The sequence below is a fragment of the Anabrus simplex genome, chromosome 10 (genome assembly GCF_040414725.1).
Source record: "Anabrus simplex isolate iqAnaSimp1 chromosome 10, ASM4041472v1, whole genome shotgun sequence".
NCBI lineage: Eukaryota > Metazoa > Arthropoda > Insecta > Orthoptera > Tettigoniidae > Anabrus > Anabrus simplex.
Window position 1 is genome coordinate 104,500,807 of NC_090274.1, and position 15,510 is coordinate 104,516,316.

A 15,510-nucleotide genomic window follows, 5' to 3' on the forward strand; every position below is an offset into this window, starting at 1 on the left:
ATGTTAAAATTCCCCGCACCCATCGTTTCTCGAACTATCGTTTTATCGCATTGATCGTCGAAAAATATTTGTCCTCGGTCACAATTTTCCCACATTGATCGATCATACGTAAGAAAAAATATACGCAAAAGTGTTTTTATTTATTTTGGGGGACTGCTCAATACTCTTAGCATATAATAGCGGCAACCTGTTACGAGAGAACGTACGTTCGATTCGGAGTTGGTAGTCTTGAACAAAGGTATTGTAGGCTGGAGTGCTGTGCGCACGTCATTCACGGGAAAAACTCACTACGAGCCTCCTGGTGTCAATGCTTCTCCTCGGCCCACTAACCGACCCCTAGAAGTATTCTTGTTTACAAGAATTAAAATGTAGACAACGTAAAACTATAATTTGTCACCATTATCCCTGTTGGTATAGGCTGGCTATGGCTGCCAACTTCATCTAAAAAAGAGAAAACCGCGCAGTGCGCCAGATACATTTTAATTAGTCACAGGGTGATTAATCGCGTCGTACCTTGTGGAGTATGGGGAATTCTAGAGGCCTGTTGACCGCTTTGTTGCCCTCTGCCCAACAGTCTTGAAAAGCCGGACCTAACCCAGCCAGACCAATCATCTTTTCTCATAGCCTACTCTTGTAACTAGTTCCTAAGTTGGCAAATTCGCACAAGCCGCTGTGACATCATTCGAGACACGCCGCGTTGAATTTCTAACCTCTATGCAATCGTCTGAGCTGCGCTGCGGGAGCCGCGCCGTGTTGGGTATCCAACCTATGGTTCGCAAAGAGTCTATGGAATCTATTCCTAAATGTAGGTTATCGCCGTAATATCCACGCATATCTTTAATTTGCAATAAGAGAACTGAACTTAAAGGTTTTCCATTATAACGAAATGTGTAAGGAAATGTGAAACGAAACGGCGCAAAAGTCACGCTTTTTATATTCATCTCGTAGGCTTATATCACGTTTGCAATATTTTCATACCGGTATGAGCTAAATGGTTAGCACGTGTTGATCTTTGGTTGAAGGGGTCGAGGATTTTTAACTTTTCTCGGTTAATTCCAACGATTCGGAGGCTGTCTGTCTGCTGAATTAAACATTAGAATTCATCTTAGGTAGGGACGCATTTTCATATGCGCGTAGATCGCCTACCACGCGACAACTAGAAAGACCTGCACCTGGCTTCGGAGGCCACGCGCCTTTGTTGTTTTATAATAATAATAATAATAATAATAATAATAATAATAATAATAATAATAAGATTCTTTGGACATATAAAAAGGATGAACCCAGATAGACTTACCAAGCAAATAGTTGAATTTTATGAAAACCGAAGTAAAGCTAAAACGGACACAATAAAATGGATTGGCGAAATTAAAACAGATCTCAAACTGGCAGGAATTACACCTGAAGACATCCAAAGCCGGGTTATCTTCAGAACCAAAGTTCATAAGTGGCAAGTTGACCAAGAGGGAAAACCAAAGAAGAAGACCGGAACAACATGGTCTCAAGAGAGAAAAGAAGCACACAGCAAACGAATGAAGGAAGTGTGGGCACAAAGAAAGGCAAATGCCTGCCTCTAAGTACTTTGCGTAGTCCTAATGGGCTCATTCGCAATATATATATATATATAATAATAATAATAATATACATAATGAAAAATGTCCCAATACAGTACCCGTATTTTATTATTTTACTTTCCCCCTATTATTTATGTTGCCCGCATTTATAGTTTTCCCGCATCCGTCGTCATTTTACCCCTGCCCCCTGAAAAACGATGCATTCAGGTTTTACTGTATATGTTACAATCACCTCTGAAATTAAATACTTGCACAAAGTTAAATCTTGATGAGTGCTCATCTCTTTTCACAGGGAACAATTTCGTGATCGTATAAAACAAGGACATTAAGCAGAATAAGCCTCCCGAAAAGAGTGATAATATCGTTTCTTAGTTGAACTCATTATGAACATTACTACCTCGCTTAAAAATTCGTCACACAACTCCACGAGTTTCAGAACTACCGTCAATGTTACACACACACAGGAACAAAGCCTTTCAGCTGCTATGAAGCACGACGCAGTTACTAAAGTTGTTTTTTATACATGCACAGTCTGCTACTTTTCACGGATCTGTTTTATTCAAAATAGCAGCCTGCTACTTGTTTGAGAACATCTTATTGAATGAAGTAGCAGTTGAGGTCGAACAGGTGACAAAAGCAAGTATAGTAGAGACAATACGCGACACTTCCGGATTTAGCCTTGTTAAAATGGAAGACAAGTCGCAAGTGGCGCTCTTAGTGGCGTGACCTGAAAATTCGCGCTAATTTCAAATATCAATTGAAATGTATATACAGTAATGGATAAATATATTACGCCTAGAAAGAAAGTGTTACTAAGATATTAACTTCAAAGTTGCTAAAGCAATTCTGGATAAATAAATGAAGAATTATTTAACAGGTTATTATTTAAAGACTGAAATTACACATATAATCAAGACGTGAAATGCACTGCTGTGAAAGGGCTTGATCATTCATTTATGCATTACCTTTTTAGCTTTAGCATTCCTGCCTGAACATTCGGGGCTAGATTTGTCTTTTTTCTCATTTAAAAGCATTGTATCATCACATTAAAACACTTGTCAACAAGAGTATCGGCACATTCCTTACACACATGATTCAATGAATTTACATTTGAGAGCTGTACAATTTTCCTTTTATCATGAAGCCTACTAACAGAAAGAAACTCTATAAATTTAGCTTCAAAAACATTCAAACTTTCCCTATAAGTAATACTTGCCACAATGCCATTATATTAGGGTAAAGCAAATTTGCATCATCATATTATTTTAACAAAACATGTACATTTCTTAAATCACCCGTATTTTCTTCAGTGCTTGACAACGCATTACGGCATTCCAAATGGAATACAACCAGCCATACATATGCATATGTATTTTCCTGAATTAAATGAAACCCACAGATCACACTTACAACAACACATCGGTATTGAAGGTTAACTGCCGCACAATGCAATAAAATAAGCTTATTATATTTTAAGCCAGTTAAAACGTGGGTCGCGCAGGTCAGAAGTTTAGGAAGTACTATAAAAATCTCTTTGTAACTGGAAGAATATATATGCCAACACAATATTTACATAAATTTTCTTGTCACGAGGGAAGGGAAGAAAGACCGCGAATCATTCTGCAGTACATAGTTATTGCAGCCAAACATAGCACGTATCTTCCCACTCATATTGAGAGGAGATATAAAGAAATGACACGCGCTACAATTTACTTATGTCAACTTAATGCAAACGCATGAATAACGCCAAAAACTTCACAAACAAATACACGTGCTCTTATGACAGAATCAGTAACTCTCAGGTCACTCCGCAAGATAGAGCTCTAATGGTTGTTTCTCGATATCTCGCAGAGTGTCGCGTATTGTCTCTACTGTATTTGACAAAAGCACGATGATAATCGATAACGTGATTAGCGATACATATACCGGTCGAATTTCAAACACTGCATCTCGTATTACCAGCTGCTATAGAAAGTCAAACAAATCCGAGAAAGCGAAACCAAGCGCCGATATTCAAAATCGGTACAATAATGTTGGTCATTCATACAACCGTAAAACACACTCAAAACCCGTACATTTTACGAAAAACCGGGATACATGGCAGGTATGGAGGGAGTTTTTGATTCAAGACTGGAAATGGAAAATGAAGAACAATCTGTTGAACTGAAGACAAAAATTACACAATACTGCTATCAGCTCATTTCATCGAACAATGCCATCAACATTTACTTCAGTGTCCTTTCTTTATTTTTCTGTGCATCTCATGTCTAATGACACAACCGAGTGGTGTATACCAGAGCGCCCCTTGAAGGGAGTTCTGTGTCAAAGAACTGGTTTAAATGTTTAGCAGTTTTTATTGTTCCCCAGGAGGTACGAAAACTGTCTGTATTGAATACTTCGAATGGTGCCTCAGTGAATTCATTTCAGCCAATAGCAGTGTTCATTAGTCACTTTGTGATATTTTACTCTAAATGTAAACATACTGCACTAACAATGAATACTACAATTTCTCCTATAGGCAATACAAGCTTCGTTCCTGTGGCTAATTGAATCGATTCATATGCATTGCCTGGGAACAGATTTCTATGTAAACACATATATCTATTCAGGAAACTATGCTCAATTGTATTTTCTATATTTATTTCAACGCAGGAGGACAATACTTAAGTGTGCCGTGTTTAATTGTTCTGGCCACCATAGGTTATTCTATTTATATATTATTCGTTTTACTTTCAAGTAACAACCTGTTAGAGTTTCCACTGACAGAATTTATTCCTGAAGATTTTCCCTCCATTCCTGCTAACTCTCATTCGTTGGCCGACACGTTTCCCCGACTTAACTCAATGTGATTTCTTCTTGCGGGGTTTTGTAAAAGATCAGGTTGACGTACCACCTCTTCCACTAACGTTGGACAACCTTTGCGCCCGCATCACAGCAGCTATCGCAGAGACTGACCAGGACACACTACACAAGGTTTAGCAGGAGATAGACTAACGGCGAGGTGCTCACATAGAACACTTGTGATATGACAGAAAGAAACTTTGAGAGTTTACCGTTCTTAGCACATACCTCACATTACGATATGTTCATTAGATTTCACAGAATAAATGTATGGAATCTGGTCCATCACTTTAAATTGCCCTGTATTATTGCTTCTACTTTCAAGTAACTACCTTTCACAGTTTCCTCACCCAGAATTTATTCCTGAAGAATTTTCTTCCATTCCTGCTAGTAGTTTAACGTTGCACTAACAAGTCCACGGGAAAGGGATAGGATTAGGTATGCAGCGGCAATAATTAAGGTTAATCAATGATAAAGTGCGGAAACCACGGAAATGTTTCTTCAGAGCTGCCGATGCTGGGATTCGACACCATGCTAACTCACCGCCACTCGCCCCTGAAGATCTTTTACACACCAATAAATCAGAGAGTTACCTAAATCATCACGAATAAATACCTGATATAGCTGCTGTGGGATTATGGTGTGATACAGAAGAATCTCCATAACAACACTGATATAACAAGATTCAGATATCCTAAATGGAAACCTCTCATGATTTCAAACCGTACTACCAAATGTCGCAGCATACAGTATACAGTGTAAAGAACAACTGAACATTCCCAGGGTCACTATCAATTGTACACAGAGACAAATGACACAGCAAAACAATAATTAAAATTATATACTGCATATTGTAATTTCTTTCTGAAATTACCATCCGCATTTGTTCATCTGCGAAGCTCTTCAGAAAAAATCCCCATTCCGCTAAATTTAGATACAGTACCGGTATACGATATATTGTTACTATATGCACACACGACTTGCCGGCACTTGCAACGCAAAGGTTGGGAGTTTTCAAAAAGAAAGCTAGTTATTACGCACATACATTTTTTATGTTTCATTAAAAATAAAATTTATGAAAATCAAAAACATTAAATATTAAAAATATGTAGAAGGCTGAAACTGAGAAGGATTAGTATTAACTTCTTACCATTCTCAACAGATCTGTAAATTCCGCAAAAGTACGGTAATTTATTGAACTGGAAAATTACCGACAATATGGTAAGAGGTTGTTGACACAGTGTAAAATGATAGAAATAACAAATCCTCAATGAAGAAAATCCGTAACTCACTTAACGGAATAAGCTGTACAACTGGCTAATACGCTCCTTGTATAACAACATACCAGCTACTTCGAAACAAAACCGTATATTTGAAAGTTGTTTAATCACTTAAACGAACACTTTGAAGTACCAATTTGATTCGTATCAGTCAGTAGAACAGGCTGAATTCAGGAAAGGATGTATTACTAGTGGCAACTACAGAGTATACGACACTTCCTGAAAAGAACACTGGCGGCACTGGGTGCAACGTCCCACTATGTCTGGCTCAAAGGATTTATAAGAGAGAAGGAACCTCTCCGGGTGAGAAAAAAAAAAGGATACGCAAGCAGGTCCATAAGTCTTGACGCACAGTGAGTCAAAATGAAACTCATACACTAGTGGAAAGCTTGTTTATTTGGATTCAACCAAAAATATAACCATTACTTTATTTTAGTCTTGGTTCTGGTTTAACAGATACATTTCTCTACTAAGGTACAAAGTAAATTAACTCCTATTTCTTGTACTTACAAAGAAAATTAATGCATTATTCTTAAACATGCATGAAACGGGTCAAAGTAAAACTCATACACCTTCAAGTAGGCCTAGTTCATGAACGATCTCTATAGTATTTTTCTACTCGGATGGCGGGTGGCCATCATGCTGTCAGGGTTTAGCGGGGAGCATGGGGCCGACCAATCCAGCACGACGTGAGAGGCCGTTATGGGAGAGAGAGACAGAGGCCACTACTTCAACGTTGCCAGGAGCGCCCGCGCGCTTTAAAGTTGTGTTGAAATCCACATAACAATAAAATACAGAGCTTCGTATGTTACAGTTCGATTATGGCCCGTGGATGAGTTTTATTATTTTTATTTATTTATGTGTTTATTTTTATTATTTTCTTATATCTTCGATGTAGTATGATTCGAGTTAGTTAATAATGCATATAACAAGTGCATGGACAACAGACCGAAAAACAATTCGTTCAAAAGTACAGAGTTAGTAATGCATATAACAAGTACATTGACAACAGACCGAAAAACAATTCGTTCAAAAGTACAGAGTTACACAACACATTTTCTTACTTTATCTTACCTTATTCTTGCTGAAGGATCCGTGTTACAGCACCCCGACACTCGCCATCGTCACCAGAGCTGTCACCGGAAATATCCTCGTCACTCGACTCCTCACTGTGGCTGTCGTCTCGCAGATTTATGATGATATCATCCATGACTGTGTCCAATACCACGTCCCTTTTGTAATCGTCCTCTTGAAATTTTTCAGCGTGTGACACAAAATCCTTCCACTCCTGTTCGGTTACTTCATCCAGCTCCTCTTCCATTAAAGATTGGACGCCAGTTAGTTTGAACGTTTTGTTCCTTTTCCCTACAGCAGTTTTAACGTTTACCCAAACCAGCTCTATGGGGTTATATTGACAGTGATAGGGTGGCAGGCGAACAACGGTATGACCCTTTCTGTCAGCAAGTGTATCAATTTCGTACATTTTTGCCTTTGGCTTGAATTGTTTCACAAGAGACAACAGTTCGAGTCTGGTGTGATTGCTGTCATGAGGAATATTCCTAGCAGATAACCACGATATAATATCAGCTTTTCGTGTGTTCGTTGTAGGAATTCGTTCTAGCTGTACTGAATGGTAGCTGGCATTGTCCGTTACAATCACTGCGTCTTTGATGTTCCTTTCGTCAAGAGCGTCTAAAAACTTCAAAAACCACTCTTTAGAAACCATACGGTAGCGTTCATATCAGTGTGGTAGTCATCACTGGTCGATTTCACCTTTGGCCTGAAAACCAATTTACATTCCTGTAAAAAACCAGTGCGACTGGAACCTACGTGACAAACTATAATTCGTCCACCTTTCCCTACAGGAACTTTTAAACCTCCTGTACCCTCTTTATCTTGCCAGATTTTCGTTGGAGCGTAATTCTGATGAATGTATGTCTCATCTAAATAAAATATATGGGGCGATGGGTCCTTATTCCTCACGAGATGTATTTTTCTCAAAAACGTTACTCTGGCTGTTACTATATCAGCTCTCTCCATTAAAAATCTTCTCCCGTCGTTGCTTTTTTTATACTTGAACCCCATAGTCTTTAGTATCCTCCACAATGAAGTAACTCCCCTTTAAATTTGATATCTCTTTCTAAATCATCACGTAATTTGTTCAGTGTCGGGTATTCACCCTCTACGTAATAACTGAGGAAAGTTCTTCTAATTACATCTTTATGGAATCCATCGATTGCCTTTGTTATACAGTTCCTTTTGATTCATTTGCGCGGTGATTGAAATGAGATGGAAGCAGATGACTGGGTACTGTCTTTACCTTCTTTTACTATACGCTGAACGGTTCGCGTATTAACTTGACAAGCTTCCGACACTCTCTGCTGCACTTTATACACACTCACTAAAGGGCCATTATTTTCTGCTTCCTTTAGAAAATATTCATGAACATTGCTGATCAGTTTTCTACCCTGGCTCCTTATCTCCTTCCTCTTCGCCATTGTGCGATATACGTAGGCCTATAGTGCAATTATTATATAAAAAAACAACACAGAGCAACACAAATAGAAACAATAGAAAAAACTAACGTCACATCACATGCCACGAAAACGTTAATCGAAGAATGCAGTAAAGGACGCGGCAAGAATTACTCATAAAACAAACTCGTCAAACAAGCTCTTTGTAATACCCAACGCACACTGTAAGACTACTCGGCAACACAGCAGTTCGTGGAGTGAAGTGAGTGCGGCAAAGTCTCCGGGCGACTGAATAGTTCTCAGCACCACCGCTAGGCGATCTTTTGTCTGATTGGGCAGTGACATACTGCCCGCACCCCACTTCCCCTGACAGCATGTAGGCCGCCCGCCATCAGAATAGAAAAATAACACAATATTGTTAACAGCCAATACGTTGTTGGATAACCATTAGCACTTTTCACGGCTCTTAAACGGTTCGGCATAGATTGTACCAACTTTTCGCAATAACATGGATCTATTTTCTTCTATTCTTCACATGAAGCCAGTTTCAGACCATCTGGTGTTATCTTATCACTACTTCAAAGTAGTCCGGCTCCATGGCTAAATGGTTAGCGTGCTGGCCTTTGGCCACCGGGGTTCCGGGTTCGATTCCCTGCAGGGTCGGGAATTTTAACCATAATTGGTTAATTTCGCTGACACAGGGGCTGGGTGTATGTGTCTCGTCATCATCATTTCATCCTCATCACGACGCGCAGGTCGCCTACGGGAGTCAAATCGAAAGACCTGCATCTGGCGAGCCGAACTTGTCCTCGGACACTCCCGGCACTAAAAGCCATACGCCATTTCATTTCATTTTTACTTCAAAGTAATGTCATAGGTATTATATCACATTTAAGTCTGGTGACTGTGGAGGTATCTCGAATACCTGTGGGCAATTATACGGTAGCCACGTCCATAATTTATGAGCTTTGTGCTTCGGGTCGTTATCTTGGTAATACTTAAATCGAGCAAGTATTCCAACTTTTTGAGCACTAGGTCGTAAATTGCTCTTTCAGTATATATATATATATTTTTTTGCTATGGGCTTTACGTCGCACCGACACAGATAGGTCTTATGGCGACGATGGGATAGGAAAGGCCTAGGAGTTGGAAGGAAGCGGCCGTGGCCTTAATTAAGGTACAGCCCCAGCATTTGCCTGGTGTGAAAATGGGAAACCACGGAAAACCATCTTCAGGGCTGCCGATAGTGGGATTCGAACCTACTATCTCCCGGATGCAAGCTCACAGCCGCGCGCCTCTACGCGCACGGCCAACTCGCCCGATTTCAGTATATTTAGATGCACATGATGATCCATGGGCTCATCAATAAAAGACAACTCTCTTGGTCCACTAGCTGACATGCGTCCTCAGACAGTTACACTACTTCCACTATGTTCGACACTTGGACGTAGATTGCCAGGTTTCAACTCCTCATTTGGTTTGCTCCAGACATTAAACTTTCCATCTGATCCGAAGGGATGATATTTACTTTCATCTGCAAAAAGAATGGTCTTTCAGAAGTCAAAATCCTTTTCTATATAGGCTACTCCTTAAGGAAGCTCAACCTTTTCTTCCCATTAATCTTGCTAGCAAATTGCTTTTTTCCCAGCGATTCGCCCATGACTGTTACTTTTCCTTGGGATAAGTCGAATAGTTTCTGGATGTGATCTCTTGTTGCTATGTTCTTCAGCCATCATAGCCGGTTTCGGAGCACTATTCGCTGGATTTTTCTTAACTTGTCTTGCTATCCAACGTTCTTCCCTGAGGTTGAATTTTTTCCCTCTCACTTTGTATTTATTTTCAATGCTGCGGGTACGTTTATATCTATTTATAACGCACTATACAGTTGTATATCTCCTGCTTACAAGTTTACCAATTTCTCGAAGTGATTTTTCCTCTCCTATGGTGAAAAACCATCAGTTTTTCCTTCTTTCGGAGATTGTCATCTTTGACGCCCCATGATAGTACCGGAACGTGCCTTTACTTTACAACTCTCCACAACAAACTGAATTTGGTGTCGAAACACAAATATACGTCATTTGTACTGCCCTCTTATCTGCCCATGTAGGACTGTATGAGTTTCATTTTGACGTGCCCCAGCAGCATATACACAAAGAATCTGTTTTATCTTGCTAAGTTAAGGGATACGCCAACTATCCTGTGGTGACTTAATAATACAAGACATAGCTTTATTTTTCCACACATAAAATGCGAACATAATTGTCCAAATTTCTATTCATAAACACGCAATATTTACAGTGGTGTATGAGTTTCACTTTGACTCACTGTATGTGGACAGCCCTGGAAGGAGGGATTAACTCACTGAACTTTACGAACCAATTCTTCGTATACTAAAGGAAATAAAATCGAACGTACCTTTTATTATACGTATATAGGCTACATGCATTATCATTATAGTCCGTTATGCCTTTCAGCGTTCAGTCTATAAGTCTCTGTGAATTTACTATACCGGCACGTCGCCACAATCCCCTCTATTTTCAACTAGTGCTGTGACGTTATTTGTTCTATACCTCTTATCCTTAAATCGTTAGAAACTGAGTCTAACTGTAATGTGAAAATGGGAACTAATATTTACTGGACATAACTGAATTATAACATCAAAGCATCTAAGAGTATTTATTTATTAATCTGTCATGTCGACTTGTGTATCCAGCCGTTATCTATATTATCGGCCATTGTTGAAACTGTTACCTAACTGTGGAGGTACCAGACCAATTTAATTCAAGTTTCTCATCCATTATTGTCATGCATTTGACTGGACTATGTGATGCGCTGAATTATCATTTGTAACTTCTGCGCACCTTCGCGGTGCACGCGTTGAATTATGGGACTGGCTACTTTCCAGCTCTGTGTGAGCTCAGTAGTCGGCAGGAGTCTGCTCGCCGCTACACTCCAAGATGGCTGTGTTGTGTGAAGCTCCCAAGTGGACGGCTTGGCAAGAAAGGAAAGCGATTACAATGGAGCTTGACTCCGGAGGCTAAGTGATGATGTTAGGGCTAGGCCCTGTTATTCTTTGAAAGTTATCCAGTGTGCTCCAACCTTAATATTTTCTTAATGTAACATGTAAACTTGGTGCTATGAGTTAACCGTTATCGGTATGAAAAGTTTGAAGTGTCTTGTAAGTTGGATATCTTAACTCCAAGTAAGTACTGAAAATTATAATTTATTGAAGGGATCCCGTTCGTTCAAGCACTAGTGTGAGTAATTTCATCGTGGACACGAGCAACATTATAAGCGCCAATTTTGGTATAGTGTAACCTTGTAAGCAACATTTGATATATATTTGAAATGAATCCGTTGGAAAAAGAAAATTAATGTAATGTAGGGAGCTCAGGATCGCTAAATATGCATCTATGAGGTGATATTTTGTGTAAGTGATTTTATCTTATGCTTTTGTCGGCGTGCATTATTGCAGCCATCTTGTGCAAGCGCTCTTAAGCTGTCTCATAAGAAGCTATGTATAGCCGCCATCTTGTAGAATTAGATAGCTGCCAATGCCAAAGACCCTAAGTAGGGATCGAACCATCGATCTCATCATTAGACTATGTTTTTCTTGTTCCTGATACTGCAAACCTAGGTATCAGGTGGAAAATTTTTATCCGTTTTGCTCTACGATGCACCGTTTTCGAGATATTTAACATTTTGCATTTAAGCCCCAAATTTAATGAATCGAACCTGCACGGCACGTTATACTCTCTACCATAGCTAGACCTGATCATGTTACGAAGACTTGCTTCAATACAAACTAAAACAGAGCGAATGCCAAAGAGCCTAAGTAGGAACCGAACCGTTGATCTCATCATTAGACTATGTTTTTCTTGTTCTTCGTACTGCGAACCGAGGTATTGGGCAGAAACAGTTTTGTGCGTTTGCTCTACGATGCACCGTTTTCGAGATATTTAACATTTTGCATTTAAGCCCCAAATTTAATGAATCGAACTAGCATGACACGTTAGCCTCTAAGCTAGCTTTCTTCATAAGAGCAGCAGCCATCTTGCGCAAGCACCCTTAAAGCGTCTCATAAGGAGTCGTGTATAGCCGCCATCTTGCGTCCGCCATCTTGCGCAAGCATCCTTAGGGCGTCTCTAATCATCTTGTGCAAGGACACTTAAGCCACCTCATAAGAGCAACCGCCATCTTGCGCAAGCATCCCTAGGGAGTCTCATAAGGAGCCTTGTATAACCGCCATCTTGCGCAAGCATCCCAAGGGCGTCTCATAAGAACCTATGTATAGCGGCCATCTTGCATAAGCACCTTTAAGGAGCCATGTATAGCCACCATCTTGTGCAATTAGCGTCGAAAGATGGCTGCTGTAGAATTTTTCTTTTTAAATTATCCGCCACCATATTTCAACTAAAGAGTGTAGCACTGAGGTTTGCGATGTAAGATGGCGGATGACAGCTGACAAAGAGCGCGTGAGTTTGTTTACTAAACAAGAGCACGTGGAATTTTTCAATTTACTGCAACCACATTTCAAAGGTATCAAGCTAAAGATGGCAGCACGGTGCTCTCTTGATTAAAGATGGCGGATGACAGCTAACAGAACTTTTCAAATTGCCCGCTACTACATGTCATAAAGAGGGCAGCATGGTGCTCTGTGGATTAAAGATGGCGGATGACAGCTGACGAAATTGCCCGCATGATAACAGCACAGTGCTCTATTGATTAAAGATGGCGGATGACAGCTGTCAAGAAAGCACGTGGCTTTGTTTCCAAACAAGAGCACATACAATTTTTCAAATTGCCGCCACCACATTTCAAAGGTATCTAGCTAAAGAGTGCAGCACTGTGGTTTGTGATGCAAGATGGCGGATGACAACTGTCAGAAAAAACACGTGAGTTTGTAGAGTACGTGGAATTTGCCACCGCCACAAAGAGGGCAGCACGGTGCTCTCTTGATTAAAGATGGCTGCTGTCACGTGGAATTGCCTGCCACCACATTTCAAAGGTATCTAGCTAAAGAGGGCGGCACGGTGCTCTCTGATTAAAGATGGCTGCTGTCAAAAAGCATTTTTCAAATTATCCGCTACCACATTTCAAAGGTAAGTAGCTAAAGAGGGCACCACTGTTCTCTATGGATTAAAGATGGTGGATGGCAGCTGTAAAAAAAACGTGGATTTCTTTACCGATTCAAATCTCGCGCCAGAAAGGTTAAGTTGGTAGCACTAAAGTTTAGGCCCGTTAAGATGGCAGCACTGTGGATGACAGGTGACGAATTTGCAGCTACTGCGATAAAGAGGGCAGCACGGTGCTCTGTGGTTTAAAGATGGCGGATGACAGCTGTCAAAAAGCACGTGGATTTGTTTATCTCGCGCTAGTGAGGTTAAGTTGGTACAACTAAGGTTTAGGCCCGTCAAGATGGTAGTACTGAGGTTAGCGATATATTGTTGTATGTCAAAAAGCACGTGGCTGTCAAAAAGCACGTGGATTTGTTTACAAATTCATATCTCGCGTTAGTGAGGTTAAGTTGGTAGCACTGAGGTTTAGGCCCGTCAAGATGGCTGCACTGAGGTTTGCGATACGTTGTTGTCTGTCAAGAAGCACGTGGCTGTCAAAAAACACGTGGCTTTGTTTACCGATTCAAATCTCGCGCTAGTTAGGTTAAGTTGGTACCACTGAGGTTTAGGCCCGTCAAGATGGCAGCAGTGAGGTTAGCGATGCGTTGTTGTCTGTCAAAAAGCACGTGGCAAGTTTACCAATTCAAATCTCGCGCTAGTTAGGTTAAGTTGGTACCACTGAGGTTTAGGCCCGTCAAGATGGCAGCACTGAGGTTAGCGATGCGTTGTTGTCGGTGACAGCTGTCAAAAAGCACGTGGCTGTGTTTACAAATTCAAATCTCGCGCCAAAATTCAAATTTCCCGCCAGAATTCAAATTTCCCGCGGGAGGAGGAGGAGGCCGCCGAACCATCCAATTATACTACTCGAATATCTTATCCCTCGGTGCCCTGTCATGTACTTTCTCTAGATCTAAGAATCATGAACACAGCTGTCTGTTCATCTCGTAACTTTTTTTATTTACCGGGAAACACTGAAAATTGGATCCTGACAGCCCCTCTGTAGTCTGTAACCACACTGGTTTTAATCCAACTTCGTCTCAACCACTGAATGCACCCACCCTTCCAAGATACCGGTGAATACTTTGCTTGGTATACTAATCAATGTGATACCTCGATAGTTGTTGCAATCCTTCCTGTTCCCTTGCTTACTGCTTTTGTCCAATCTGAAGGTACCTTACCAACACTCCATTCTAATTTTACTACCCTATGAAGCCATTTCATCCCTGCCTTCCTACTATACTTCACCGTTTCAGGTCTAATTTCATGTGTTCCTGCTGCCTTATGACAATGAAGTTTATTTACCATCCTTTCCACTTCCTGGAGCGTAGTTTCACCAACATCACTTTCTTCCTGCCCATGAGCTTGATGTTCGCGACACCACCAGGAATATTTCCTTTTTACGTTGAGAAGATTTTCAAAATATTTCCTCCATCTGTCCAATGATTTCCTCGGATCTATTATGAGTTCACCTGAATTACCCAAAACACTATTCATTTCCTTTTTCCTTTACTTCCTAAGATTCTTTATTACTGCCAGAAAGGTTTCGCTGCAGCTTGACCTAGCTTTTCCAGGTTATTACCACAATCTTCCCATGACATTTTTTGGATTCAAAACTATTTGTTTCGCTCTGTTCCTTTCATCAGAATCAGCCCTTGTTTGGTGCCATTTCTGATAAGCCTTTTTTGTACGTTTAAAGCTGCTGTCACTTCATCATTCCACAAAGATATTCGCTTTTCCCCACCTTTACACACAGTCGTTCCTAGGCATTCCCTTGCTGTTTCTACTAAAGCATACCTGTATGTCACCTATTCTCTTTCTATATCCCGAACCTGCTTACTCTCCACTGTTCGAAACTTCTCACTGATCATATCCATGTACTTCTGTCTAATATCCTCTTCCTGGAGATTTTCTACTCTTATTCGTCTGCAGAAAGATTTCACTTTCTCTGTCCTAGGCCTGGAGATACTTAGTTCACTACAAATCAGATAATGGTCTGTATAACTAAAAATCCCTGAAAAACTCATACATTCCTAACAGACTTCCTAACTTCCAGACTTCGTGTTAAGATATAATCTATTTTATGGATCTGGTACCCCTAGCCCCAAATGTGAATAGCCTTGTGCTTGAAGAATGTATTCATAACTGCTAAACACAAACTTGCACAGAAGTCCAGCAAACGCTTCCCATTTTCTTTAGCTTCCATGTCTTCCACACATTTATCAAA

General features: G+C 40.4%; 1 long non-coding RNA gene across 3 annotated transcripts in view; it reads right to left on the reverse strand.

Moving 5' to 3' along the window:
• LOC136882070 (uncharacterized) overlaps window positions 1-15,510 on the reverse strand; it is a 48,123-nt gene that overhangs the window by 13,012 nt on the left and 19,601 nt on the right. Inside the window, exon 1 of one of the 3 annotated variants that reach the window (XR_010861080.2) lies at window positions 6,206-6,324. The exons of 1 other annotated variant lie outside the window; for it this stretch is intronic. This is a non-coding gene — a long non-coding RNA (uncharacterized lncRNA). Of the gene's footprint in view, window positions 1-5,565; window positions 5,702-6,205; window positions 6,325-15,510 lie in introns of those variants that run through there. One more of the 3 variants, XR_010861079.2, reaches the window with a different exon arrangement.